The 25,719-nt window shown below is 74.0% G+C and overlaps 16 non-coding genes and 9 pseudogenes across 16 annotated transcripts; all 25 read right to left on the bottom strand.

Annotated features, from left to right (window-relative positions):
* Window positions 1-408: 408 nt before the first annotated feature.
* LOC133102754 (5S ribosomal RNA) lies at window positions 409-527 on the bottom strand. Its single transcript, XR_009703083.1, has one exon. It is a non-coding gene; the product is annotated as a 5S ribosomal RNA (ribosomal RNA).
* Window positions 528-1,438: 911 nt separating this feature from the next.
* On the bottom strand, window positions 1,439-1,557 carry LOC133102749 (5S ribosomal RNA). Its single transcript, XR_009703082.1, has one exon. It is a non-coding gene; the product is annotated as a 5S ribosomal RNA (ribosomal RNA).
* A 910-nt stretch (window positions 1,558-2,467) lies between these two features.
* Window positions 2,468-2,586, bottom strand: LOC133077634 (5S ribosomal RNA; annotated as a pseudogene).
* Window positions 2,587-3,535: 949 nt separating this feature from the next.
* LOC133102745 (5S ribosomal RNA) lies at window positions 3,536-3,654 on the bottom strand. The gene has a single exon (XR_009703081.1). It is a non-coding gene; the product is annotated as a 5S ribosomal RNA (ribosomal RNA).
* A 922-nt stretch (window positions 3,655-4,576) lies between these two features.
* On the bottom strand, window positions 4,577-4,695 carry LOC133102734 (5S ribosomal RNA). The gene has a single exon (XR_009703080.1). It is a non-coding gene; the product is annotated as a 5S ribosomal RNA (ribosomal RNA).
* Window positions 4,696-5,605: 910 nt separating this feature from the next.
* LOC133077627 (5S ribosomal RNA) lies at window positions 5,606-5,724 on the bottom strand (annotated as a pseudogene).
* A 946-nt stretch (window positions 5,725-6,670) lies between these two features.
* Window positions 6,671-6,789, bottom strand: LOC133102723 (5S ribosomal RNA). The gene has a single exon (XR_009703074.1). It is a non-coding gene; the product is annotated as a 5S ribosomal RNA (ribosomal RNA).
* A 918-nt stretch (window positions 6,790-7,707) lies between these two features.
* Window positions 7,708-7,826, bottom strand: LOC133102712 (5S ribosomal RNA). The gene has a single exon (XR_009703064.1). It is a non-coding gene; the product is annotated as a 5S ribosomal RNA (ribosomal RNA).
* A 909-nt stretch (window positions 7,827-8,735) lies between these two features.
* On the bottom strand, window positions 8,736-8,854 carry LOC133077619 (5S ribosomal RNA; annotated as a pseudogene).
* A 946-nt stretch (window positions 8,855-9,800) lies between these two features.
* Window positions 9,801-9,919, bottom strand: LOC133102701 (5S ribosomal RNA). Its single transcript, XR_009703056.1, has one exon. It is a non-coding gene; the product is annotated as a 5S ribosomal RNA (ribosomal RNA).
* A 918-nt stretch (window positions 9,920-10,837) lies between these two features.
* On the bottom strand, window positions 10,838-10,956 carry LOC133102690 (5S ribosomal RNA). Its single transcript, XR_009703045.1, has one exon. It is a non-coding gene; the product is annotated as a 5S ribosomal RNA (ribosomal RNA).
* A 909-nt stretch (window positions 10,957-11,865) lies between these two features.
* Window positions 11,866-11,984, bottom strand: LOC133077611 (5S ribosomal RNA; annotated as a pseudogene).
* Window positions 11,985-12,930: 946 nt separating this feature from the next.
* LOC133102683 (5S ribosomal RNA) lies at window positions 12,931-13,049 on the bottom strand. The gene has a single exon (XR_009703040.1). It is a non-coding gene; the product is annotated as a 5S ribosomal RNA (ribosomal RNA).
* Window positions 13,050-13,967: 918 nt separating this feature from the next.
* LOC133102675 (5S ribosomal RNA) lies at window positions 13,968-14,086 on the bottom strand. The gene has a single exon (XR_009703036.1). It is a non-coding gene; the product is annotated as a 5S ribosomal RNA (ribosomal RNA).
* A 909-nt stretch (window positions 14,087-14,995) lies between these two features.
* On the bottom strand, window positions 14,996-15,114 carry LOC133077605 (5S ribosomal RNA; annotated as a pseudogene).
* A 946-nt stretch (window positions 15,115-16,060) lies between these two features.
* Window positions 16,061-16,179, bottom strand: LOC133102672 (5S ribosomal RNA). The gene has a single exon (XR_009703035.1). It is a non-coding gene; the product is annotated as a 5S ribosomal RNA (ribosomal RNA).
* Window positions 16,180-17,097: 918 nt separating this feature from the next.
* On the bottom strand, window positions 17,098-17,216 carry LOC133102669 (5S ribosomal RNA). Its single transcript, XR_009703034.1, has one exon. It is a non-coding gene; the product is annotated as a 5S ribosomal RNA (ribosomal RNA).
* Window positions 17,217-18,125: 909 nt separating this feature from the next.
* Window positions 18,126-18,244, bottom strand: LOC133077601 (5S ribosomal RNA; annotated as a pseudogene).
* Window positions 18,245-19,152: 908 nt separating this feature from the next.
* Window positions 19,153-19,271, bottom strand: LOC133077598 (5S ribosomal RNA; annotated as a pseudogene).
* Window positions 19,272-20,217: 946 nt separating this feature from the next.
* On the bottom strand, window positions 20,218-20,336 carry LOC133102665 (5S ribosomal RNA). Its single transcript, XR_009703032.1, has one exon. It is a non-coding gene; the product is annotated as a 5S ribosomal RNA (ribosomal RNA).
* A 918-nt stretch (window positions 20,337-21,254) lies between these two features.
* LOC133102659 (5S ribosomal RNA) lies at window positions 21,255-21,373 on the bottom strand. The gene has a single exon (XR_009703029.1). It is a non-coding gene; the product is annotated as a 5S ribosomal RNA (ribosomal RNA).
* A 909-nt stretch (window positions 21,374-22,282) lies between these two features.
* On the bottom strand, window positions 22,283-22,401 carry LOC133077593 (5S ribosomal RNA; annotated as a pseudogene).
* Window positions 22,402-23,309: 908 nt separating this feature from the next.
* LOC133077588 (5S ribosomal RNA) lies at window positions 23,310-23,428 on the bottom strand (annotated as a pseudogene).
* Window positions 23,429-24,374: 946 nt separating this feature from the next.
* LOC133102657 (5S ribosomal RNA) lies at window positions 24,375-24,493 on the bottom strand. Its single transcript, XR_009703028.1, has one exon. It is a non-coding gene; the product is annotated as a 5S ribosomal RNA (ribosomal RNA).
* Window positions 24,494-25,411: 918 nt separating this feature from the next.
* LOC133102651 (5S ribosomal RNA) lies at window positions 25,412-25,530 on the bottom strand. The gene has a single exon (XR_009703026.1). It is a non-coding gene; the product is annotated as a 5S ribosomal RNA (ribosomal RNA).
* Between the last annotated feature and the right edge of the window lie 189 nt (window positions 25,531-25,719).

Below are 25,719 nucleotides of genomic sequence, written 5' to 3'. Positions count from 1 at the left end.
TGGCAAAGGGTGGGCTTTTTCCGGAGGGGAGCTGTGGAGAGACACACGGGCAGACAGGGGGCTGCGGCGCGGCTGGGCTCCGGTGGGGCGCCCAAGTGCAGGTCGAGGGCTTCGTGGGCCGCACGGACGGCACCCCCGGCCTGCGGCGGAGTCTGGGTCCGGGCCAGCCACCACGGGAGCGGCTGGGGTGGCGGCTGCCTTCCAGGGCCGCCTTCTGGCCGCCTGGCCGGCCAGGCCGGCGCGGAGCGCCCCCTCTGGCGCGCTGTGGTGGGAGGGGCCGGAGGAGGTGGGGCCTGCAGCGCTGCCCGGCGGGGGCGGGGGCGGGGGCGAGGCAGCGGCCTCGGCCTTGGCCTCGGCCTCGGCCTAGGCCGCGGGCGACTAAAGGAGAAGGCGGAGCGGGAGGCAAAAAGCCTACAGCACCCGGTATTCCCAGGCGGTCTCCCATCCAAGTACTAACCAGGCCCGACCCTGCTTAGCTTCCGAGATCAGACGAGATCGGGCGCGTTCAGGGTGGTATGGCCGTAGACGTTAAAAGGGGCCCGCGGAGTGCCTCTTGAGGCCCAGCTTCGCTGGCGCTTGCGCCTCCCCGCCAGCCCGGCGGCCAGCCGCCCCGGCAGGGCCCCGCCGCCCGCCCAGGCAGGGCAACGGCGGCCTCGGGTACCAGGGGGGTGGGCGAGGGTTCGGCGACCTCCCCAGCCCCAGGGCGGGCGGGACCCACCAAACCGTTCGGCGCTTGCGCCCCGCCCCAGATCCCGCACGTCGCTCACAGGGACGTGGCCCCGGAGGCTTCAGGGCCCGGGGCCCGCGGTCCCTTGGGCCTCCCCCCCACGCGGCGCTAGGCGCAGCCCAGCCGCAGCCCGGGCCGGCCCTCCTGCCGACGGCAGTCGGCCCTTAACCCACTGGGAGCCACCATTGAGTCGGCACGGCCCCTTAGCCCCAGCAAGGCCACCCTTGCCCCCACGCCACCCGCCGAGCACAGGACCCGGCGCCTTGTGGCCGGCCGGCCCGGAGCACCGGCCCCGGCCCCCGCCCCCGCTCCCGCCCCCGGCCGTGGCGAAACGGCGGAGGGGGGGCTTTTTCCGGAGGGAGCTGTGGAGAGACACACCGGCAGATAGGGTGGCTGCGCCGGGGCTGGGCGCTGGTGGGGGCGGCCAGGTGCAGGTCAAGGGGCTCGCGGGCCGCACGGCCGGCACCCGGGCCTGAGGCGGAGTCTGGGTTCAGGCCAGCCACCCCGGGAGCGGCTGGGATGCGGCTGCCTTCCAGGGCCGCCTTCTGGCCGCCTGGCCGGCCAGGCAGGCGGAGAGCGCCCCCTCTGGCGCGCTGTGGTGGGAGGGGCCGGAGGAGGTGGGGCCTGCAGCGGTGCCCGGCGGGGGCGGGGGGCGGGGGCGGGGGCGGAGGCGGCGGGCGACTAAAGGAGAAGGCGGAGCGGGAGGCAAAAAGCCTACAGCACCCGGTATTCCCAGGCGGTCTCCCATCCAAGTACTAACCAGGCCCGACCCTGCTTAGCTTCCGAGATCAGACGAGATCGGGCGCGTTCAGGGTGGTATGGCCGTAGACGCAGGAGGGGCCCGCGCGGTGCCTCTTGAGGCCCAGCTTCGCTGGCGCCTGCGCCTTACCGCCATGCCGGCGGCCAGCCCTCTCCGGCAGGGCCCTGCCGCCCGCCCAGGCAGGCGACAGGAGGCCTCGGGGACCCGGGGGTGGCGGAGTGGTGGGCCACCTCGCAGCCCAGGGCGGGCGGGACGCTCCAGGCCCGTCGGCGCTTGGCGCCCCGCCGCAGATCCCGCTCGACGCTCACAGGGACGCGGCCCCGGAGGCTTCAGGGCCCGGCGGCCGCGGTCCCTTGGGCATCCCCCCCTGCCCGCCCACGCGGAGTTAGGCGCAGCCCGGCCACGGCCGGGCCGGCCCTCCGGCCGGGCAGCAGCTGGCCCGAAGCCACTGGGAGCCACCATGGAGTGGGCACGGCCCCTTAGCCCCAGCAAGGCCCCCCCTTGCCCCCACGCCGCCCGCCGAGCACAGGACCCCGGCCCTGGTGGCCGGCAGGCCCGGAGAAGCGGCCCCGGCCCCCGCCCCCGCTCCCGCCCCCGGCCGTGGCGAAACGGCGGAGGGGGGGCTTTTTCCGGAGGGAGCTGTGGAGAGACACACGGGCAGACAGGGGGCTGCGGCGCGGCTGGGCTCCGGTGGGGGCGGCCAAGTGCAGGTCGAGGGCCTCGCGGGCCGCACGGACGGCACCCCGGCCTGCGGCGGAGTCTGGGTCCGGGCCAGCCACCACGGGAGCGGCTGGGGTGGCGGCTGCCTTCCAGGGGCCGCATTCTGGCCGCATGTCCAGCCAGCTCGGCGGGGAGCGATCCCTCCGGCGCGCTGTGTTGGGAGGGACGTGAGGAGGTGAGGCCTGCAGCGGTGCTCAGCGGGGGCGGAGGCGGCCTCGGCCGCGGGCCACTAAATGTCAAGGCGGAGCGGGAGGCAAAAAAGCCTACAGCACTCGGTATTCCCATGTGGTCTCCCATCCAGGTACGAAACAGGCCAGACCCTGATTAGCTTCCGAGATCAGACGAGGTGTGGTGCGTTCAGGGAGGTGTGGCCGTAGAATGCAGCGGGGGCCACGGTGTGCCTCTTGAGGCTTAGCTTCGCTGGTGCTGGCGACTTACCGCCAGCCCGGCAGCCAACCCTCTCCGGCGCGGCCCTGCCGTTCCGCCCAGGCAAGCGGCAGGAGGCCTCGAGGGCCCGGGGGTGGTGGAGTTGTGGGCGACTTCGCAGCTCAGGTCAGGCGGGACCCTCCAGGCCTGTAGGCGCTTGGCCCTCCGCCCCAGAGCCGCTCAACGCTCACAGGACTTGGCCCCGGAGGCTTAAGGGCCTGTGGCCCTCGGTCCCTTGTGCATTCCCCACCCTGTCAATCCACACAGTGCTAGGCGCAGCCCAGCCACGGCCTGGCCGGCCCGCCTGCCCAACGGCAGTTGGCCCGAAGCCACTGGGAGCCACCATTGAGCCGGCACGGCCCCTTAGACACAGCAACGCCACCCTTGCCCCCCACGCCAACTGCCGAGCAAAGTTCCCGGCGCCTGGTGTCTAGCCAGCCCAGCGAACCGGTCCCAGCCCACGACCCCGCTCCCACTCTCGGCCGTGGCGAAGTGGCAAAGGGTGGGCTTTTTCCGGAGGGAGCTGTGGAGAGACACACGGGCAGACAGGGGGCTGCGGCGCGGCTGGGCTCCGGTGGGGGCGGCCAAGTGCAGGTCGAGGGCTTCGTGGGCCGCACGGACGGCACCCCGGCCTGCGGCGGAGTCTGGGTCCGGGCCAGCCACCACGGGAGCGGCTGGGGGTGGCGGCTGCCTTCCAGGGCCGCCTTCTGGCCGCCTGGCCGGCCAGGCCGGCGCGGAGCGCCCCCTCTGGCGCGCTGTGGTGGGAGGGGCCGGAGGAGGTGGGGCCTGCAGCGCTGCCCGGCGGGGGCGGGGGCGGGGGCGGAGGCAGCGGCCTCGGCCTTGGCCTCGGCCTCGGCCTAGGCCGCGGGCGACTAAAGGAGAAGGCGGAGCGGGAGGCAAAAAGCCTACAGCACCCGGTATTCCCAGGCGGTCTCCCATCCAAGTACTAACCAGGCCCGACCCTGCTTAGCTTCCGAGATCAGACGAGATCGGGCGCGTTCAGGGTGGTATGGCCGTAGACGTTAAAAGGGGCCCGCGGAGTGCCTCTTGAGGCCCAGCTTCGCTGGCGCTTGCGCCTCCCCCGCCAGCCCGGCGGCCAGCCCGCCCCGGCAGGGCCCCGCCGCCCGCCCAGGCAGGGCAACGGCGGCCTCGGGTACCAGGGGGGGTGGCGGAGGGTTCGGCGACCTCCCAGCCCAGGGCGGGCGGGACCCACCAAACCGTTCGGCGCTTGGCGCCCCGCCCCAGATCCCGCACGTCGCTCACAGGGACGTGGCCCCGGAGGCTTCAGGGCCCGGGGCCCGCGGTCCCTTGGGCCTCCCCTCTGCCCGCCCACGCGGCGCTAGGCGCAGCCCAGCCGCAGCCCGGGCCGGCCCTCCTGCCCGACGGCAGTCGGCCCTTAACCCACTGGGAGCCACCATTGAGTCGGCACGGCCCCTTAGCCCCAGCAAGGCCACCCTTGCCCCCACGCCACCCGCCGAGCACAGGACCCGGCGCCTTGTGGCCGGCCGGCCCGGAGCACCGGCCCCGGCCCCCGCCCCCGCTCCCGCCCCCGGCCGTGGCGAAACGGCGGAGGGGGGGGCTTTTTCCGGAGGGAGCTGTGGAGAGACACACCGGCAGATAGGTGGCTGCGCCGGGGCTGGGCGCTGGTGGGGGCGGCCAGGTGCAGGTCAAGGGGCTCGCGGGCCGCACGGCCGGCACCCGGGCCTGAGGCGGAGTCTGGGTTCAGGCCAGCCACCCCGGGAGCGGCTGGGATGCGGCTGCCTTCCAGGGCCGCCTTCTGGCCGCCTGGCCGGCCAGGCAGGCGGAGAGCGCCCCCTCTGGCGCGCTGTGGTGGGAGGGGCCGGAGGAGGTGGGGCCTGCAGCGGTGCCCGGCGGGGGCGGGGGCGGGGGGCGGGGGCGGAGGCGGCGGGCGACTAAAGGAGAAGGCGGAGCGGGAGGCAAAAAGCCTACAGCACCCGGTATTCCCAGGCGGTCTCCCATCCAAGTACTAACCAGGCCCGACCCTGCTTAGCTTCCGAGATCAGACGAGATCGGGCGCGTTCAGGGTGGTATGGCCGTAGACGCAGGAGGGGCCCGCGCGGTGCCTCTTGAGGCCCAGCTTCGCTGGCGCCTGCGCCTTACCGCCATGCCGGCGGCCAGCCCTCTCCGGCAGGGCCCTGCCGCCCGCCCAGGCAGGCGACAGGAGGCCTCGGGGACCCGGGGGGTGGCGGAGTGGTGGGCCACCTCGCAGCCCAGGGCGGGCGGGACGCTCCAGGCCCGTCGGCGCTTGGCGCCCCGCCGCAGATCCCGCTCGACGCTCACAGGGACGCGGCCCCGGAGGCTTCAGGGCCCGGCGGCCGCGGTCCCTTGGGCATCCCCCCCTGCCCGCCCACGCGGAGTTAGGCGCAGCCCGGCCACGGCCGGGCCGGCCCTCCGGCCGGGCAGCAGCTGGCCCGAAGCCACTGGGAGCCACCATGGAGTGGGCACGGCCCCTTAGCCCCAGCAAGGCCCCCCCTTGCCCCCACGCCGCCCGCCGAGCACAGGACCCCGGCCCTGGTGGCCGGCAGGCCCGGAGAAGCGGCCCCGGCCCCCGCCCCCGCTCCCGCCCCCGGCCGTGGCGAAACGGCGGAGGGGGGGCTTTTTCCGGAGGGAGCTGTGGAGAGACACACGGGCAGACAGGGGGCTGCGGCGCGGCTGGGCTCCGGTGGGGGCGGCCAAGTGCAGGTCGAGGGCCTCGCGGGCCGCACGGACGGCACCCCGGCCTGCGGCGGAGTCTGGGTCCGGGCCAGCCACCACGGGAGCGGCTGGGGTGGCGGCTGCCTTCCAGGGCCGCATTCTGGCCGCATGTCCAGCCAGCTCGGCGGGGAGCGATCCCTCCGGCGCGCTGTGTTGGGAGGGACGTGAGGAGGTGAGGCCTGCAGCGGTGCTCAGCGGGGGCGGAGGCGGCCTCGGCCGCGGGCCACTAAATGTCAAGGCGGAGCGGGAGGCAAAAAAGCCTACAGCACTCGGTATTCCCATGTGGTCTCCCATCCAGGTACGAAACAGGCCAGACCCTGATTAGCTTCCGAGATCAGACGAGGTGTGGTGCGTTCAGGGAGGTGTGGCCGTAGAATGCAGCGGGGGCCACGGTGTGCCTCTTGAGGCTTAGCTTCGCTGGTGCTGGCGACTTACCGCCAGCCCGGCAGCCAACCCTCTCCGGCGCGGCCCTGCCGTCCGCCCAGGCAAGCGGCAGGAGGCCTCGAGGGCCCGGGGGTGGTGGAGTTGTGGGCGACTTCGCAGCTCAGGTCAGGCGGGACCCTCCAGGCCTGTAGGCGCTTGGCCCTCCGCCCCAGAGCCGCTCAACGCTCACAGGACTTGGCCCCGGAGGCTTAAGGGCCTGTGGCCCTCGGTCCCTTGTGCATTCCCCACCCTGTCAATCCACACAGTGCTAGGCGCAGCCCAGCCACGGCCTGGCCGGCCCGCCTGCCCAACGGCAGTTGGCCCGAAGCCACTGGGAGCCACCATTGAGCCGGCACGGCCCCTTAGACACAGCAACGCCACCCTTGCCCCCACGCCAACTGCCGAGCAAAGTTCCCGGCGCCTGGTGTCTAGCCAGCCCAGCGAACCGGTCCCAGCCCACGACCCCGCTCCCACTCTCGGCCGTGGCGAAGTGGCAAAGGGTGGGCTTTTTCCGGAGGGAGCTGTGGAGAGACACACGGGCAGACAGGGGGCTGCGGCGCGGCTGGGCTCCGGTGGGGGCGGCCAAGTGCAGGTCGAGGGCTTCGTGGGCCGCACGGACGGCACCCCGGCCTGCGGCGGAGTCTGGGTCCGGGCCAGCCACCACGGGAGCGGCTGGGGTGGCGGCTGCCTTCCAGGGCCGCCTTCTGGCCGCCTGGCCGGCCAGGCCGGCGCGGAGCGCCCCCTCTGGCGCGCTGTGGTGGGAGGGGCCGGAGGAGGTGGGGCCTGCAGCGCTGCCCGGCGGGGGCGGGGGCGGGGGCGGAGGCAGCGGCCTCGGCCTTGGCCTCGGCCTCGGCCTAGGCCGCGGGCGACTAAAGGAGAAGGCGGAGCGGGAGGCAAAAAGCCTACAGCACCCGGTATTCCCAGGCGGTCTCCCATCCAAGTACTAACCAGGCCCGACCCTGCTTAGCTTCCGAGATCAGACGAGATCGGGCGCGTTCAGGGTGGTATGGCCGTAGACGTTAAAAGGGGCCCGCGGAGTGCCTCTTGAGGCCCAGCTTCGCTGGCGCTTGCGCCTCCCCGCCAGCCCGGCGGCCAGCCCGCCCCGGCAGGGCCCCGCCGCCCGCCCAGGCAGGGCAACGGCGGCCTCGGGTACCAGGGGGGTGGCGGAGGGTTCGGCGACCTCCCAGCCCAGGGCGGGCGGGACCCACCAAACCGTTCGGCGCTTGGCGCCCCGCCCCAGATCCCGCACGTCGCTCACAGGGACGTGGCCCCGGAGGCTTCAGGGCCCGGGGCCCGCGGTCCCTTGGGCCTCCCCTCTGCCCGCCCACGCGGCGCTAGGCGCAGCCCAGCCGCAGCCCGGGCCGGCCCTCCTGCCCGACGGCAGTCGGCCCTTAACCCACTGGGAGCCACCATTGAGTCGGCACGGCCCCTTAGCCCCAGCAAGGCCACCCTTGCCCCCACGCCACCCGCCGAGCACAGGACCCGGCGCCTTGTGGCCGGCCGGCCCGGAGCACCGGCCCCGGCCCCCGCCCCCGCTCCCGCCCCCGGCCGTGGCGAAACGGCGGAGGGGGGGCTTTTTCCGGAGGGAGCTGTGGAGAGACACACCGGCAGATAGGTGGCTGCGCCGGGGCTGGGCGCTGGTGGGGGCGGCCAGGTGCAGGTCAAGGGGCTCGCGGGCCGCACGGCCGGCACCCGGGCCTGAGGCGGAGTCTGGGTTCAGGCCAGCCACCCCGGGAGCGGCTGGGATGCGGCTGCCTTCCAGGGCCGCCTTCTGGCCGCCTGGCCGGCCAGGCAGGCGGAGAGCGCCCCCTCTGGCGCGCTGTGGTGGGAGGGGCCGGAGGAGGTGGGGCCTGCAGCGGTGCCCGGCGGGGGCGGGGGCGGGGGCGGGGGCGGAGGCGGCGGGCGACTAAAGGAGAAGGCGGAGCGGGAGGCAAAAAGCCTACAGCACCCGGTATTCCCAGGCGGTCTCCCATCCAAGTACTAACCAGGCCCGACCCTGCTTAGCTTCCGAGATCAGACGAGATCGGGCGCGTTCAGGGTGGTATGGCCGTAGACGCAGGAGGGGCCCGCGCGGTGCCTCTTGAGGCCCAGCTTCGCTGGCGCCTGCGCCTTACCGCCATGCCGGCGGCCAGCCCTCTCCGGCAGGGCCCTGCCGCCCGCCCAGGCAGGCGACAGGAGGCCTCGGGGACCCGGGGGTGGCGGAGTGGTGGGCCACCTCGCAGCCCAGGGCGGGCGGGATGCTCCAGGCCCGTCGGCGCTTGGCGCCCCGCCGCAGATCCCGCTCGACGCTCACAGGGACGCGGCCCCGGAGGCTTCAGGGCCCGGCGGCCGCGGTCCCTTGGGCATCCCCCCCTGCCCGCCCACGCGGAGTTAGGCGCAGCCCGGCCACGGCCGGGCCGGCCCTCCGGCCGGGCAGCAGCTGGCCCGAAGCCACTGGGAGCCACCATGGAGTGGGCACGGCCCCTTAGCCCCAGCAAGGCCCCCCCTTGCCCCCACGCCGCCCGCCGAGCACAGGACCCCGGCCCTGGTGGCCGGCAGGCCCGGAGAAGCGGCCCCGGCCCCCGCCCCCGCTCCCGCCCCCGGCCGTGGCGAAACGGCGGAGGGGGGGCTTTTTCCGGAGGGAGCTGTGGAGAGACACACGGGCAGACAGGGGGCTGCGGCGCGGCTGGGCTCCGGTGGGGGCGGCCAAGTGCAGGTCGAGGGCCTCGCGGGCCGCACGGACGGCACCCCGGCCTGCGGCGGAGTCTGGGTCCGGGCCAGCCACCACGGGAGCGGCTGGGGTGGCGGCTGCCTTCCAGGGCCGCATTCTGGCCGCATGTCCAGCCAGCTCGGCGGGGAGCGATCCCTCCGGCGCGCTGTGTTGGGAGGGACGTGAGGAGGTGAGGCCTGCAGCGGTGCTCAGCGGGGGCGGAGGCGGCCTCGGCCGCGGGCCACTAAATGTCAAGGCGGAGCGGGAGGCAAAAAAGCCTACAGCACTCGGTATTCCCATGTGGTCTCCCATCCAGGTACGAAACAGGCCAGACCCTGATTAGCTTCCGAGATCAGACGAGGTGTGGTGCGTTCAGGGAGGTGTGGCCGTAGAATGCAGCGGGGGCCACGGTGTGCCTCTTGAGGCTTAGCTTCGCTGGTGCTGGCGACTTACCGCCAGCCCGGCAGCCAACCCTCTCCGGCGCGGCCCTGCCGTCCGCCCAGGCAAGCGGCAGGAGGCCTCGAGGGCCCGGGGGTGGTGGAGTTGTGGGCGACTTCGCAGCTCAGGTCAGGCGGGACCCTCCAGGCCTGTAGGCGCTTGGCCCTCCGCCCCAGAGCCGCTCAACGCTCACAGGACTTGGCCCCGGAGGCTTAAGGGCCTGTGGCCCTCGGTCCCTTGTGCATTCCCCACCCTGTCAATCCACACAGTGCTAGGCGCAGCCCAGCCACGGCCTGGCCGGCCCGCCTGCCCAACGGCAGTTGGCCCGAAGCCACTGGGAGCCACCATTGAGCCGGCACGGCCCCTTAGACACAGCAACGCCACCCTTGCCCCCACGCCAACTGCCGAGCAAAGTTCCCGGCGCCTGGTGTCTAGCCAGCCCAGCGAACCGGTCCCAGCCCACGACCCCGCTCCCACTCTCGGCCGTGGCGAAGTGGCAAAGGGTGGGCTTTTTCCGGAGGGAGCTGTGGAGAGACACACGGGCAGACAGGGGGCTGCGGCGCGGCTGGGCTCCGGTGGGGGCGGCCAAGTGCAGGTCGAGGGCTTCGTGGGCCGCACGGACGGCACCCCGGCCTGCGGCGGAGTCTGGGTCCGGGCCAGCCACCACGGGAGCGGCTGGGGTGGCGGCTGCCTTCCAGGGCCGCCTTCTGGCCGCCTGGCCGGCCAGGCCGGCGCGGAGCGCCCCCTCTGGCGCGCTGTGGTGGGAGGGGCCGGAGGAGGTGGGGCCTGCAGCGCTGCCCGGCGGGGGCGGGGGCGGGGGCGGAGGCAGCGGCCTCGGCCTTGGCCTCGGCCTCGGCCTAGGCCGCGGGCGACTAAAGGAGAAGGCGGAGCGGGAGGCAAAAAGCCTACAGCACCCGGTATTCCCAGGCGGTCTCCCATCCAAGTACTAACCAGGCCCGACCCTGCTTAGCTTCCGAGATCAGACGAGATCGGGCGCGTTCAGGGTGGTATGGCCGTAGACGTTAAAAGGGGCCCGCGGAGTGCCTCTTGAGGCCCAGCTTCGCTGGCGCTTGCGCCTCCCCGCCAGCCCGGCGGCCAGCCCGCCCCGGCAGGGCCCCGCCGCCCGCCCAGGCAGGGCAACGGCGGCCTCGGGTACCAGGGGGGTGGCGGAGGGTTCGGCGACCTCCCAGCCCAGGGCGGGCGGGACCCACCAAACCGTTCGGCGCTTGGCGCCCCGCCCCAGATCCCGCACGTCGCTCACAGGGACGTGGCCCCGGAGGCTTCAGGGCCCGGGGCCCGCGGTCCCTTGGGCCTCCCCTCTGCCCGCCCACGCGGCGCTAGGCGCAGCCCAGCCGCAGCCCGGGCCGGCCCTCCTGCCCGACGGCAGTCGGCCCTTAACCCACTGGGAGCCACCATTGAGTCGGCACGGCCCCTTAGCCCCAGCAAGGCCACCCTTGCCCCCACGCCACCCGCCGAGCACAGGACCCGGCGCCTTGTGGCCGGCCGGCCCGGAGCACCGGCCCCGGCCCCCGCCCCCGCTCCCGCCCCCGGCCGTGGCGAAACGGCGGAGGGGGGGCTTTTTCCGGAGGGAGCTGTGGAGAGACACACCGGCAGATAGGTGGCTGCGCCGGGGCTGGGCGCTGGTGGGGGCGGCCAGGTGCAGGTCAAGGGGCTCGCGGGCCGCACGGCCGGCACCCGGGCCTGAGGCGGAGTCTGGGTTCAGGCCAGCCACCCCGGGAGCGGCTGGGATGCGGCTGCCTTCCAGGGCCGCCTTCTGGCCGCCTGGCCGGCCAGGCAGGCGGAGAGCGCCCCCTCTGGCGCGCTGTGGTGGGAGGGGCCGGAGGAGGTGGGGCCTGCAGCGGTGCCCGGCGGGGGCGGGGGCGGGGGCGGGGGCGGAGGCGGCGGGCGACTAAAGGAGAAGGCGGAGCGGGAGGCAAAAAGCCTACAGCACCCGGTATTCCCAGGCGGTCTCCCATCCAAGTACTAACCAGGCCCGACCCTGCTTAGCTTCCGAGATCAGACGAGATCGGGCGCGTTCAGGGTGGTATGGCCGTAGACGCAGGAGGGGCCCGCGCGGTGCCTCTTGAGGCCCAGCTTCGCTGGCGCCTGCGCCTTACCGCCATGCCGGCGGCCAGCCCTCTCCGGCAGGGCCCTGCCGCCCGCCCAGGCAGGCGACAGGAGGCCTCGGGGACCCGGGGGTGGCGGAGTGGTGGGCCACCTCGCAGCCCAGGGCGGGCGGGACGCTCCAGGCCCGTCGGCGCTTGGCGCCCCGCCGCAGATCCCGCTCGACGCTCACAGGGACGCGGCCCCGGAGGCTTCAGGGCCCGGCGGCCGCGGTCCCTTGGGCATCCCCCCCTGCCCGCCCACGCGGAGTTAGGCGCAGCCCGGCCACGGCCGGGCCGGCCCTCCGGCCGGGCAGCAGCTGGCCCGAAGCCACTGGGAGCCACCATGGAGTGGGCACGGCCCCTTAGCCCCAGCAAGGCCCCCCCTTGCCCCCACGCCGCCCGCCGAGCACAGGACCCCGGCCCTGGTGGCCGGCAGGCCCGGAGAAGCGGCCCCGGCCCCCGCCCCCGCTCCCGCCCCCGGCCGTGGCGAAACGGCGGAGGGGGGGCTTTTTCCGGAGGGAGCTGTGGAGAGACACACGGGCAGACAGGGGGCTGCGGCGCGGCTGGGCTCCGGTGGGGGCGGCCAAGTGCAGGTCGAGGGCCTCGCGGGCCGCACGGACGGCACCCCGGCCTGCGGCGGAGTCTGGGTCCGGGCCAGCCACCACGGGAGCGGCTGGGGTGGCGGCTGCCTTCCAGGGCCGCATTCTGGCCGCATGTCCAGCCAGCTCGGCGGGGAGCGATCCCTCCGGCGCGCTGTGTTGGGAGGGACGTGAGGAGGTGAGGCCTGCAGCGGTGCTCAGCGGGGGCGGAGGCGGCCTCGGCCGCGGGCCACTAAATGTCAAGGCGGAGCGGGAGGCAAAAAAGCCTACAGCACTCGGTATTCCCATGTGGTCTCCCATCCAGGTACGAAACAGGCCAGACCCTGATTAGCTTCCGAGATCAGACGAGGTGTGGTGCGTTCAGGGAGGTGTGGCCGTAGAATGCAGCGGGGGCCACGGTGTGCCTCTTGAGGCTTAGCTTCGCTGGTGCTGGCGACTTACCGCCAGCCCGGCAGCCAACCCTCTCCGGCGCGGCCCTGCCGTCCGCCCAGGCAAGCGGCAGGAGGCCTCGAGGGCCCGGGGGTGGTGGAGTTGTGGGCGACTTCGCAGCTCAGGTCAGGCGGGACCCTCCAGGCCTGTAGGCGCTTGGCCCTCCGCCCCAGAGCCGCTCAACGCTCACAGGACTTGGCCCCGGAGGCTTAAGGGCCTGTGGCCCTCGGTCCCTTGTGCATTCCCCACCCTGTCAATCCACACAGTGCTAGGCGCAGCCCAGCCACGGCCTGGCCGGCCCGCCTGCCCAACGGCAGTTGGCCCGAAGCCACTGGGAGCCACCATTGAGCCGGCACGGCCCCTTAGACACAGCAACGCCACCCTTGCCCCCACGCCAACTGCCGAGCAAAGTTCCCGGCGCCTGGTGTCTAGCCAGCCCAGCGAACCGGTCCCAGCCCACGACCCCGCTCCCACTCTCGGCCGTGGCGAAGTGGCAAAGGGTGGGCTTTTTCCGGAGGGAGCTGTGGAGAGACACACGGGCAGACAGGGGGCTGCGGCGCGGCTGGGCTCCGGTGGGGGCGGCCAAGTGCAGGTCGAGGGCTTCGTGGGCCGCACGGACGGCACCCCGGCCTGCGGCGGAGTCTGGGTCCGGGCCAGCCACCACGGGAGCGGCTGGGGTGGCGGCTGCCTTCCAGGGCCGCCTTCTGGCCGCCTGGCCGGCCAGGCCGGCGCGGAGCGCCCCCTCTGGCGCGCTGTGGTGGGAGGGGCCGGAGGAGGTGGGGCCTGCAGCGCTGCCCGGCGGGGGCGGGGGCGGGGGCGGAGGCAGCGGCCTCGGCCTTGGCCTCGGCCTCGGCCTAGGCCGCGGGCGACTAAAGGAGAAGGCGGAGCGGGAGGCAAAAAGCCTACAGCACCCGGTATTCCCAGGCGGTCTCCCATCCAAGTACTAACCAGGCCCGACCCTGCTTAGCTTCCGAGATCAGACGAGATCGGGCGCGTTCAGGGTGGTATGGCCGTAGACGTTAAAAGGGGCCCGCGGAGTGCCTCTTGAGGCCCAGCTTCGCTGGCGCTTGCGCCTCCCCGCCAGCCCGGCGGCCAGCCCGCCCCGGCAGGGCCCCGCCGCCCGCCCAGGCAGGGCAACGGCGGCCTCGGGTACCAGGGGGGTGGCGGAGGGTTCGGCGACCTCCCAGCCCAGGGCGGGCGGGACCCACCAAACCGTTCGGCGCTTGGCGCCCCGCCCCAGATCCCGCACGTCGCTCACAGGGACGTGGCCCCGGAGGCTTCAGGGCCCGGGGCCCGCGGTCCCTTGGGCCTCCCCTCTGCCCGCCCACGCGGCGCTAGGCGCAGCCCAGCCGCAGCCCGGGCCGGCCCTCCTGCCCGACGGCAGTCGGCCCTTAACCCACTGGGAGCCACCATTGAGTCGGCACGGCCCCTTAGCCCCAGCAAGGCCACCCTTGCCCCCACGCCACCCGCCGAGCACAGGACCCGGCGCCTTGTGGCCGGCCGGCCCGGAGCACCGGCCCCGGCCCCCGCCCCCGCTCCCGCCCCCGGCCGTGGCGAAACGGCGGAGGGGGGGCTTTTTCCGGAGGGAGCTGTGGAGAGACACACCGGCAGATAGGTGGCTGCGCCGGGGCTGGGCGCTGGTGGGGGCGGCCAGGTGCAGGTCAAGGGGCTCGCGGGCCGCACGGCCGGCACCCGGGCCTGAGGCGGAGTCTGGGTTCAGGCCAGCCACCCCGGGAGCGGCTGGGATGCGGCTGCCTTCCAGGGCCGCCTTCTGGCCGCCTGGCCGGCCAGGCAGGCGGAGAGCGCCCCCTCTGGCGCGCTGTGGTGGGAGGGGCCGGAGGAGGTGGGGCCTGCAGCGGTGCCCGGCGGGGGCGGGGGCGGGGGCGGGGGCGGAGGCGGCGGGCGACTAAAGGAGAAGGCGGAGCGGGAGGCAAAAAGCCTACAGCACCCGGTATTCCCAGGCGGTCTCCCATCCAAGTACTAACCAGGCCCGACCCTGCTTAGCTTCCGAGATCAGACGAGATCGGGCGCGTTCAGGGTGGTATGGCCGTAGACGCAGGAGGGGCCCGCGCGGTGCCTCTTGAGGCCCAGCTTCGCTGGCGCCTGCGCCTTACCGCCATGCCGGCGGCCAGCCCTCTCCGGCAGGGCCCTGCCGCCCGCCCAGGCAGGCGACAGGAGGCCTCGGGGACCCGGGGGTGGCGGAGTGGTGGGCCACCTCGCAGCCCAGGGCGGGCGGGACGCTCCAGGCCCGTCGGCGCTTGGCGCCCCGCCGCAGATCCCGCTCGACGCTCACAGGGACGCGGCCCCGGAGGCTTCAGGGCCCGGCGGCCGCGGTCCCTTGGGCATCCCCCCCTGCCCGCCCACGCGGAGTTAGGCGCAGCCCGGCCACGGCCGGGCCGGCCCTCCGGCCGGGCAGCAGCTGGCCCGAAGCCACTGGGAGCCACCATGGAGTGGGCACGGCCCCTTAGCCCCAGCAAGGCCCCCCCTTGCCCCCACGCCGCCCGCCGAGCACAGGACCCCGGCCCTGGTGGCCGGCAGGCCCGGAGAAGCGGCCCCGGCCCCCGCCCCCGCTCCCGCCCCCGGCCGTGGCGAAACGGCGGAGGGGGGGCTTTTTCCGGAGGGAGCTGTGGAGAGACACACGGGCAGACAGGGGGCTGCGGCGCGGCTGGGCTCCGGTGGGGGCGGCCAAGTGCAGGTCGAGGGCCTCGCGGGCCGCACGGACGGCACCCCGGCCTGCGGCGGAGTCTGGGTCCGGGCCAGCCACCACGGGAGCGGCTGGGGTGGCGGCTGCCTTCCAGGGCCGCATTCTGGCCGCATGTCCAGCCAGCTCGGCGGGGAGCGATCCCTCCGGCGCGCTGTGTTGGGAGGGACGTGAGGAGGTGAGGCCTGCAGCGGTGCTCAGCGGGGGCGGAGGCGGCCTCGGCCGCGGGCCACTAAATGTCAAGGCGGAGCGGGAGGCAAAAAAGCCTACAGCACTCGGTATTCCCATGTGGTCTCCCATCCAGGTACGAAACAGGCCAGACCCTGATTAGCTTCCGAGATCAGACGAGGTGTGGTGCGTTCAGGGAGGTGTGGCCGTAGAATGCAGCGGGGGCCACGGTGTGCCTCTTGAGGCTTAGCTTCGCTGGTGCTGGCGACTTACCGCCAGCCCGGCAGCCAACCCTCTCCGGCGCGGCCCTGCCGTCCGCCCAGGCAAGCGACAGGAGGCCTCGAGGGCCCGGGGGTGGTGGAGTTGTGGGCGACTTCGCAGCTCAGGTCAGGCGGGACCCTCCAGGCCTGTAGGCGCTTGGCCCTCCGCCCCAGAGCCGCTCAACGCTCACAGGACTTGGCCCCGGAGGCTTAAGGGCCTGTGGCCCTCGGTCCCTTGTGCATTCCCCACCCTGTCAATCCACACAGTGCTAGGCGCAGCCCAGCCACGGCCTGGCCGGCCCGCCTGCCCAACGGCAGTTGGCCCGAAGCCACTGGGAGCCACCATTGAGCCGGCACGGCCCCTTAGACACAGCAACGCCACCCTTGCCCCCACGCCAACTGCCGAGCAAAGTTCCCGGCGCCTGGTGTCTAGCCAGCCCAGCGAACCGGTCCCAGCCCACGACCCCGCTCCCACTCTCGGCCGTGGCGAAGTGGCAAAGGGTGGGCTTTTTCCGGAGGGAGCTGTGGAGAGACACACGGGCAGACAGGGGGCTGCGGCGCGGCTGGGCTCCGGTGGGGGCTGCCAAGTGCAGGTCGAGGGCTTCGTGGGCCGCACGGACGGCACCCCGGCCTGCGGCGGAGTCTGGGTCCGGGCCAGCCACCACGGGAGCGGCTGGGGTGGCGGCTGCCTTCCAGGGCCGCCTTCTGGCCGCCTGGCCGGCCAGGCCGGCGCGGAGCGCCCCCTCTGGCGCGCTGTGGTGGGAGGGGCCGGAGGAGGTGGGGCCTGCAGCGCTGCCCGGCGGGGGCGGGGGCGGGGGCGGAGGCAGCGGCCTCGGCCTTGGCCTCGGCCTCGGCCTAGGCCGCGGGCGACTAAAGGAGAAGGCGGAGCGGGAGGCAAAAAGCCTACAGCACCCGGTATTCCCAGGCGGTCTCCCATCCAAGTACTAACCAGGCCCGACCCTGCTTAGCTTCCGAGATCAGACGAGATCGGGCGCGTTCAGGGTGGTATGGCCGTAGACGTTAAAAGGGGCCCGCGGAGTGCCTCTTGAGGCCCAGCTTCGCTGGCGCTTGCGCCTCCCCGCCAGCCCGGCGGCCAGCCCGCCCCGGCAGGGCCCCGCCGCCCGCCCAGGCAGGGCAACGGCGGCCTCGGGTACCAGGGGGGTGGCGGAGGGTTCGGCGACCTCCCAGCCCAGGGCGGGCGGGACCCACCAAACCGTTCGGCGCTTGGCGCCCCGCCCCAGATCCCGCACGTCGCTCACAGGGACGTGGCCCCGGAGGCTTCAGGGCCCGGGGCCCGCGGTCCCTTGGGCCTCCCCTCTGCCCGCCCACGCGGCGCTAGGCGCAGCCCAGCCGCAGCCCGGGCCGGCCCTCCTGCCCGACGGCAGTCGGCCCTTAACCCACTGGGAGCCACCATTGAGTCGGCACGGCCCCTTAGCCCCAGCAAGGCCACCCTTGCCCCCACGCCACCCGCCGAGCACAGGACCCGGCGCCTTGTGGCCGGCCGGCCCGGAGCACCGGCCCCGGCCCCCGCCCCCGCTCCCGCCCCCGGCCGTGGCGAAACGGCGGAGGGGGGGCTTTTTCCGGAGGGAGCTGTGGAGAGACACACCGGCAGATAGGTGGCTGCGCCGGGGCTGGGCGCTGGTGGGGGCGGCCAGGTGCAGGTCAAGGGGCTCGCGGGCCGCACGGCCGGCACCCGGGCCTGAGGCGGAGTCTGGGTTCAGGCCAGCCACCCCGGGAGCGGCTGGGATGCGGCTGCCTTCCAGGGCCGCCTTCTGGCCGCCTGGCCGGCCAGGCAGGCGGAGAGCGCCCCCTCTGGCGCGCTGTGGTGGGAGGGGCCGGAGGAGGTGGGGCCTGCAGCGGTGCCCGGCGGGGGCGGGGGCGGGGGCGGGGGCGGAGGCGGCGGGCGACTAAAGGAGAAGGCGGAGCGGGAGGCAAAAAGCCTACAGCACCCGGTATTCCCAGGCGGTCTCCCATCCAAGTACTAACCAGGCCCGACCCTGCTTAGCTTCCGAGATCAGACGAGATCGGGCGCGTTCAGGGTGGTATGGCCGTAGACGCAGGAGGGGCCCGCGCGGTGCCTCTTGAGGCCCAGCTTCGCTGGCGCCTGCGCCTTACCGCCATGCCGGCGGCCAGCCCTCTCCGGCAGGGCCCTGCCGCCCGCCCAGGCAGGCGACAGGAGGCCTCGGGGACCCGGGGGTGGCGGAGTGGTGGGCCACCTCGCAGCCCAGGGCGGGCGGGACGCTCCAGGCCCGTCGGCGCTTGGCGCCCCGCCGCAGATCCCGCTCGACGCTCACAGGGACGCGGCCCCGGAGGCTTCAGGGCCCGGCGGCCGCGGTCCCTTGGGCATCCCCCCCTGCCCGCCCACGCGGAGTTAGGCGCAGCCCGGCCACGGCCGGGCCGGCCCTCCGGCCGGGCAGCAGCTGGCCCGAAGCCACTGGGAGCCACCATGGAGTGGGCACGGCCCCTTAGCCCCAGCAAGGCCCCCCCTTGCCCCCACGCCGCCCGCCGAGCACAGGACCCCGGCCCTGGTGGCCGGCAGGCCCGGAGAAGCGGCCCCGGCCCCCGCCCCCGCTCCCGCCCCCGGCCGTGGCGAAACGGCGGAGGGGGGGCTTTTTCCGGAGGGAGCTGTGGAGAGACACACGGGCAGACAGGGGGCTGCGGCGCGGCTGGGCTCCGGTGGGGGCGGCCAAGTGCAGGTCGAGGGCCTCGCGGGCCGCACGGACGGCACCCCGGCCTGCGGCGGAGTCTGGGTCCGGGCCAGCCACCACGGGAGCGGCTGGGGTGGCGGCTGCCTTCCAGGGCCGCATTCTGGCCGCATGTCCAGCCAGCTCGGCGGGGAGCGATCCCTCCGGCGCGCTGTGTTGGGAGGGACGTGAGGAGGTGAGGCCTGCAGCGGTGCTCAGCGGGGGCGGAGGCGGCCTCAGCCGCGGGCCACTAAATGTCAAGGCGGAGCGGGAGGCAAAAAAGCCTACAGCACTCGGTATTCCCATGTGGTCTCCCATCCAGGTACGAAACAGGCCAGACCCTGATTAGCTTCCGAGATCAGACGAGGTGTGGTGCGTTCAGGGAGGTGTGGCCGTAGAATGCAGCGGGGGCCACGGTGTGCCTCTTGAGGCTTAGCTTCGCTGGTGCTGGCGACTTACCGCCAGCCCGGCAGCCAACCCTCTCCGGCGCGGCCCTGCCGTCCGCCCAGGCAAGCGACAGGAGGCCTCGAGGGCCCGGGGGTGGTGGAGTTGTGGGCGACTTCGCAGCTCAGGTCAGGCGGGACCCTCCAGGCCTGTAGGCGCTTGGCCCTCCGCCCCAGAGCCGCTCAACGCTCACAGGACTTGGCCCCGGAGGCTTAAGGGCCTGTGGCCCTCGGTCCCTTGTGCATTCCCCACCCTGTCAATCCACACAGTGCTAGGCGCAGCCCAGCCACGGCCTGGCCGGCCCGCCTGCCCAACGGCAGTTGGCCCGAAGCCACTGGGAGCCACCATTGAGCCGGCACGGCCCCTTAGACACAGCAACGCCACCCTTGCCCCCACGCCAACTGCCGAGCAAAGTTCCCGGCGCCTGGTGTCTAGCCAGCCCAGCGAACCGGTCCCAGCCCACGACCCCGCTCCCACTCTCGGCCGTGGCGAAGTGGCAAAGGGTGGGCTTTTTCCGGAGGGAGCTGTGGAGAGACACACGGGCAGACAGGGGGCTGCGGCGCGGCTGGGCTCCGGTGGGGGCGGCCAAGTGCAGGTCGAGGGCTTCGTGGGCCGCACGGACGGCACCCCGGCCTGCGGCGGAGTCTGGGTCCGGGCCAGCCACCACGGGAGCGGCTGGGGTGGCGGCTGCCTTCCAGGGCCGCATTCTGGCCGCATGTCCAGCCAGCTCGGCGGGGAGCGATCCCTCCGGCGCGCTGTGTTGGGAGGGACGTGAGGAGGTGAGGCCTGCAGCGGTGCTCAGCGGGGGCGGAGGCGGCCTCGGCCGCGGGCCACTAAATGTCAAGGCGGAGCGGGAGGCAAAAAAGCCTACAGCACTCGGTATTCCCATGTGGTCTCCCATCCAGGTACGAAACAGGCCAGACCCTGATTAGCTTCCGAGATCAGACGAGGTGTGGTGCGTTCAGGGAGGTGTGGCCGTAGAATGCAGCGGGGGCCACGGTGTGCCTCTTGAGGCTTAGCTTCGCTGGTGCTGGCGACTTACCGCCAGCCCGGCAGCCAACCCTCTCCGGCGCGGCCCTGCCGTCCGCCCAGGCAAGCGGCAGGAGGCCTCGAGGGCCCGGGGGTGGTGGAGTTGTGGGCGACTTCGCAGCTCAGGTCAGGCGGGACCCTCCAGGCCTGTAGGCGCTTGGCCCTCCGCCCCAGAGCCGCTCAACGCTCACAGGACTTGGCCCCGGAGGCTTAAGGGCCTGTGGCCCTCGGTCCCTTGTGCATTCCCCACCCTGTCAATCCACACAGTGCTAGGCGCAGCCCAGCCACGGCCTGGCCGGCCCGCCTGCCCAACGGCAGTTGGCCCGAAGCCACTGGGAGCCACCATTGAGCCGGCACGGCCCCTTAGACACAGCAACGCCACCCTTGCCCCCACGCCAACTGCCGAGCAAAGTTCCCGGCGCCTGGTGTCTAGCCAGCCCAGCGAACCGGTCCCAGCCCACGACCCCGCTCCCACTCTCGGCCGTGGCGAAGTGGCAAAGGGTGGGCTTTTTCCGGAGGGAGCTGTGGAGAGACACACGGGCAGACAGGGGGCTGCGGCGCGGCTGGGCTCCGGTGGGGGCGGCCAAGTGCAGGTCGAGGGCTTCGTGGGCCGCACGGACGGCACCCCGGCCTGCGGCGGAGTCTGGGTCCGGGCCAGCCACCACGGGAGCGGCTGGGGTGGCGGCTGCCTTCCAGGGCCGCCTTCTGGCCGCCTGGCCGGCCAGGCCGGCGCGGAGCGCCCCCTCTGGCGCGCTGTGGTGGGAGGGGCCGGAGGAGGTGGGGCCTGCAGCGCTGCCCGGCGGGGGCGGGGGCGGGGGCGGAGGCAGCGGCCTCGGCCTTGGCCTCGGCCTCGGCCTAGGCCGCGGGCGACTAAAGGAGAAGGCGGAGCGGGAGGCAAAAAGCCTACAGCACCCGGTATTCCCAGGCGGTCTCCCATCCAAGTACTAACCAGGCCCGACCCTGCTTAGCTTCCGAGATCAGACGAGATCGGGCGCGTTCAGGGTGGTATGGCCGTAGACGTTAAAAGGGGCCCGCGGAGTGCCTCTTGAGGCCCAGCTTCGCTGGCGCTTGCGCCTCCCCGCCAGCCCGGCGGCCAGCCCGCCCCGGCAGGGCCCCGCCGCCCGCCCAGGCAGGGCAACGGCGGCCTCGGGTACCAGGGGGGTGGCGGAGGGTTCGGCGACCTCCCAGCCCAGGGCGGGCGGGACCCACCAAACCGTTCGGCGCTTGGCGCCCCGCCCCAGATCCCGCACGTCGCTCACAGGGACGTGGCCCCGGAGGCTTCAGGGCCCGGGGCCCGCGGTCCCTTGGGCCTCCCCTCTGCCCGCCCACGCGGCGCTAGGCGCAGCCCAGCCGCAGCCCGGGCCGGCCCTCCTGCCCGACGGCAGTCGGCCCTTAACCCACTGGGAGCCACCATTGAGTCGGCACGGCCCCTTAGCCCCAGCAAGGCCACCCTTGCCCCCACGCCACCCGCCGAGCACAGGACCCGGCGCCTTGTGGCCGGCCGGCCCGGAGCACCGGCCCCGGCCCCCGCCCCCGCTCCCGCCCCCGGCCGTGGCGAAACGGCGGAGGGGGGGCTTTTTCCGGAGGGAGCTGTGGAGAGACACACCGGCAGATAGGTGGCTGCGCCGGGGCTGGGCGCTGGTGGGGGCGGCCAGGTGCAGGTCAAGGGGCTCGCGGGCCGCACGGCCGGCACCCGGGCCTGAGGCGGAGTCTGGGTTCAGGCCAGCCACCCCGGGAGCGGCTGGGATGCGGCTGCCTTCCAGGGCCGCCTTCTGGCCGCCTGGCCGGCCAGGCAGGCGGAGAGCGCCCCCTCTGGCGCGCTGTGGTGGGAGGGGCCGGAGGAGGTGGGGCCTGCAGCGGTGCCCGGCGGGGGCGGGGGCGGGGGCGGGGGCGGAGGCGGCGGGCGACTAAAGGAGAAGGCGGAGCGGGAGGCAAAAAGCCTACAGCACCCGGTATTCCCAGGCGGTCTCCCATCCAAGTACTAACCAGGCCCGACCCTGCTTAGCTTCCGAGATCAGACGAGATCGGGCGCGTTCAGGGTGGTATGGCCGTAGACGCAGGAGGGGCCCGCGCGGTGCCTCTTGAGGCCCAGCTTCGCTGGCGCCTGCGCCTTACCGCCATGCCGGCGGCCAGCCCTCTCCGGCAGGGCCCTGCCGCCCGCCCAGGCAGGCGACAGGAGGCCTCGGGGACCCGGGGGTGGCGGAGTGGTGGGCCACCTCGCAGCCCAGGGCGGGCGGGACGCTCCAGGCCCGTCGGCGCTTGGCGCCCCGCCGCAGATCCCGCTCGACGCTCACAGGGACGCGGCCCCGGAGGCTTCAGGGCCCGGCGGCCGCGGTCCCTTGGGCATCCCCCCCTGCCCGCCCACGCGGAGTTAGGCGCAGCCCGGCCACGGCCGGGCCGGCCCTCCGGCCGGGCAGCAGCTGGCCCGAAGCCACTGGGAGCCACCATGGAGTGGGCACGGCCCCTTAGCCCCAGCAAGGCCCCCCCTTGCCCCCACGCCGCCCGCCGAGCACAGGACCCCGGCCCTGGTGGCCGGCAGGCCCGGAGAAGCGGCCCCGGCCCCCGCCCCCGCTCCCGCCCCCGGCCGTGGCGAAACGGCGGAGGGGGGGCTTTTTCCGGAGGGAGCTGTGGAGAGACACACGGGCAGACAGGGGGCTGCGGCGCGGCTGGGCTCCGGTGGGGGCGGCCAAGTGCAGGTCGAGGGCCTCGCGGGCCGCACGGACGGCACCCCGGCCTGCGGCGGAGTCTGGGTCCGGGCCAGCCACCACGGGAGCGGCTGGGGTGGCGGCTGCCTTCCAGGGCCGCATTCTGGCCGCATGTCCAGCCAGCTCGGCGGGGAGCGATCCCTCCGGCGCGCTGTGTTGGGAGGGACGTGAGGAGGTGAGGCCTGCAGCGGTGCTCAGCGGGGGCGGAGGCGGCCTCAGCCGCGGGCCACTAAATGTCAAGGCGGAGCGGGAGGCAAAAAAGCCTACAGCACTCGGTATTCCCATGTGGTCTCCCATCCAGGTACGAAACAGGCCAGACCCTGATTAGCTTCCGAGATCAGACGAGGTGTGGTGCGTTCAGGGAGGTGTGGCCGTAGAATGCAGCGGGGGCCACGGTGTGCCTCTTGAGGCTTAGCTTCGCTGGTGCTGGCGACTTACCGCCAGCCCGGCAGCCAACCCTCTCCGGCGCGGCCCTGCCGTCCGCCCAGGCAAGCGACAGGAGGCCTCGAGGGCCCGGGGGTGGTGGAGTTGTGGGCGACTTCGCAGCTCAGGTCAGGCGGGACCCTCCAGGCCTGTAGGCGCTTGGCCCTCCGCCCCAGAGCCGCTCAACGCTCACAGGACTTGGCCCCGGAGGCTTAAGGGCCTGTGGCCCTCGGTCCCTTGTGCATTCCCCACCCTGTCAATCCACACAGTGCTAGGCGCAGCCCAGCCACGGCCTGGCCGGCCCGCCTGCCCAACGGCAGTTGGCCCGAAGCCACTGGGAGCCACCATTGAGCCGGCACGGCCCCTTAGACACAGCAACGCCACCCTTGCCCCCACGCCAACTGCCGAGCAAAGTTCCCGGCGCCTGGTGTCTAGCCAGCCCAGCGAACCGGTCCCAGCCCACGACCCCGCTCCCACTCTCGGCCGTGGCGAAGTGGCAAAGGGTGGGCTTTTTCCGGAGGGAGCTGTGGAGAGACACACGGGCAGACAGGGGGCTGCGGCGCGGCTGGGCTCCGGTGGGGGCGGCCAAGTGCAGGTCGAGGGCCTCGCGGGCCGCACGGACGGCACCCCGGCCTGCGGCGGAGTCTGGGTCCGGGCCAGCCACCACGGGAGCGGCTGGGGTGGCGGCTGCCTTCCAGGGCCGCATTCTGGCCGCATGTCCAGCCAGCTCGGCGGGGAGCGATCCCTCCGGCGCGCTGTGTTGGGAGGGACGTGAGGAGGTGAGGCCTGCAGCGGTGCTCAGCGGGGGCGGAGGCGGCCTCGGCCGCGGGCCACTAAATGTCAAGGCGGAGCGGGAGGCAAAAAAGCCTACAGCACTCGGTATTCCCATGTGGTCTCCCATCCAGGTACGAAACAGGCCAGACCCTGATTAGCTTCCGAGATCAGACGAGGTGTGGTGCGTTCAGGGAGGTGTGGCCGTAGAATGCAGCGGGGGCCACGGTGTGCCTCTTGAGGCTTAGCTTCGCTGGTGCTGGCGACTTACCGCCAGCCCGGCAGCCAACCCTCTCCGGCGCGGCCCTGCCGTCCGCCCAGGCAAGCGGCAGGAGGCCTCGAGGGCCCGGGGGTGGTGGAGTTGTGGGCGACTTCGCAGCTCAGGTCAGGCGGGACCCTCCAGGCCTGTAGGCGCTTGGCCCTCCGCCCCAGAGCCGCTCAACGCTCACAGGACTTGGCCCCGGAGGCTTAAGGGCCTGTGGCCCTCGGTCCCTTGTGCATTCCCCACCCTGTCAATCCACACAGTGCTAGGCGCAGCCCAGCCACGGCCTGGCCGGCCCGCCTGCCCAACGGCAGTTGGCCCGAAGCCACTGGGAGCCACCATTGAGCCGGCACGGCCCCTTAGACACAGCAACGCCACCCTTGCCCCCACGCCAACTGCCGAGCAAAGTTCCCGGCGCCTGGTGTCTAGCCAGCCCAGCGAACCGGTCCCAGCCCACGACCCCGCTCCCACTCTCGGCCGTGGCGAAGTGGCAAAGGGTGGGCTTTTTCCGGAGGGAGCTGTGGAGAGACACACGGGCAGACAGGGGGCTGCGGCGCGGCTGGGCTCCGGTGGGGGCGGCCAAGTGCAGGTCGAGGGCTTCGTGGGCCGCACGGACGGCACCCCGGCCTGCGGCGGAGTCTGGGTCCGGGCCAGCCACCACGGGAGCGGCTGGGGTGGCGGCTGCCTTCCAGGGCCGCCTTCTGGCCGCCTGGCCGGCCAGGCCGGCGCGGAGCGCCCCCTCTGGCGCGCTGTGGTGGGAGGGGCCGGAGGAGGTGGGGCCTGCAGCGCTGCCCGGCGGGGGCGGGGGCGGGGGCGGAGGCAGCGGCCTCGGCCTTGGCCTCGGCCTCGGCCTAGGCCGCGGGCGACTAAAGGAGAAGGCGGAGCGGGAGGCAAAAAGCCTACAGCACCCGGTATTCCCAGGCGGTCTCCCATCCAAGTACTAACCAGGCCCGACCCTGCTTAGCTTCCGAGATCAGACGAGATCGGGCGCGTTCAGGGTGGTATGGCCGTAGACGTTAAAAGGGGCCCGCGGAGTGCCTCTTGAGGCCCAGCTTCGCTGGCGCTTGCGCCTCCCCGCCAGCCCGGCGGCCAGCCCGCCCCGGCAGGGCCCCGCCGCCCGCCCAGGCAGGGCAACGGCGGCCTCGGGTACCAGGGGGGTGGCGGAGGGTTCGGCGACCTCCCAGCCCAGGGCGGGCGGGACCCACCAAACCGTTCGGCGCTTGGCGCCCCGCCCCAGATCCCGCACGTCGCTCACAGGGACGTGGCCCCGGAGGCTTCAGGGCCCGGGGCCCGCGGTCCCTTGGGCCTCCCCTCTGCCCGCCCACGCGGCGCTAGGCGCAGCCCAGCCGCAGCCCGGGCCGGCCCTCCTGCCCGACGGCAGTCGGCCCTTAACCCACTGGGAGCCACCATTGAGTCGGCACGGCCCCTTAGCCCCAGCAAGGCCACCCTTGCCCCCACGCCACCCGCCGAGCACAGGACCCGGCGCCTTGTGGCCGGCCGGCCCGGAGCACCGGCCCCGGCCCCCGCCCCCGCTCCCGCCCCCGGCCGTGGCGAAACGGCGGAGGGGGGGCTTTTTCCGGAGGGAGCTGTGGAGAGACACACCGGCAGATAGGTGGCTGCGCCGGGGCTGGGCGCTGGTGGGGGCGGCCAGGTGCAGGTCAAGGGGCTCGCGGGCCGCACGGCCGGCACCCGGGCCTGAGGCGGAGTCTGGGTTCAGGCCAGCCACCCCGGGAGCGGCTGGGATGCGGCTGCCTTCCAGGGCCGCCTTCTGGCCGCCTGGCCGGCCAGGCAGGCGGAGAGCGCCCCCTCTGGCGCGCTGTGGTGGGAGGGGCCGGAGGAGGTGGGGCCTGCAGCGGTGCCCGGCGGGGGCGGGGGCGGGGGCGGGGGCGGAGGCGGCGGGCGACTAAAGGAGAAGGCGGAGCGGGAGGCAAAAAGCCTACAGCACCCGGTATTCCCAGGCGGTCTCCCATCCAAGTACTAACCAGGCCCGACCCTGCTTAGCTTCCGAGATCAGACGAGATCGGGCGCGTTCAGGGTGGTATGGCCGTAGACGCAGGAGGGGCCCGCGCGGTGCCTCTTGAGGCCCAGCTTCGCTGGCGCCTGCGCCTTACCGCCATGCCGGCGGCCAGCCCTCTCCGGCAGGGCCCTGCCGCCCGCCCAGGCAGGCGACAGGAGGCCTCGGGGACCCGGGGGTGGCGGAGTGGTGGGCCACCTCGCAGCCCAGGGCGGGCGGGACGCTCC

Source organism: Eubalaena glacialis, chromosome 1, assembly GCF_028564815.1.
Source record: "Eubalaena glacialis isolate mEubGla1 chromosome 1, mEubGla1.1.hap2.+ XY, whole genome shotgun sequence".
NCBI classification, from domain to species: Eukaryota; Metazoa; Chordata; class Mammalia; order Artiodactyla; family Balaenidae; genus Eubalaena; species Eubalaena glacialis.
Note: the sequence above shows the minus strand (reverse complement) of the source record. Positions and strands in the feature narration are given on the sequence as shown.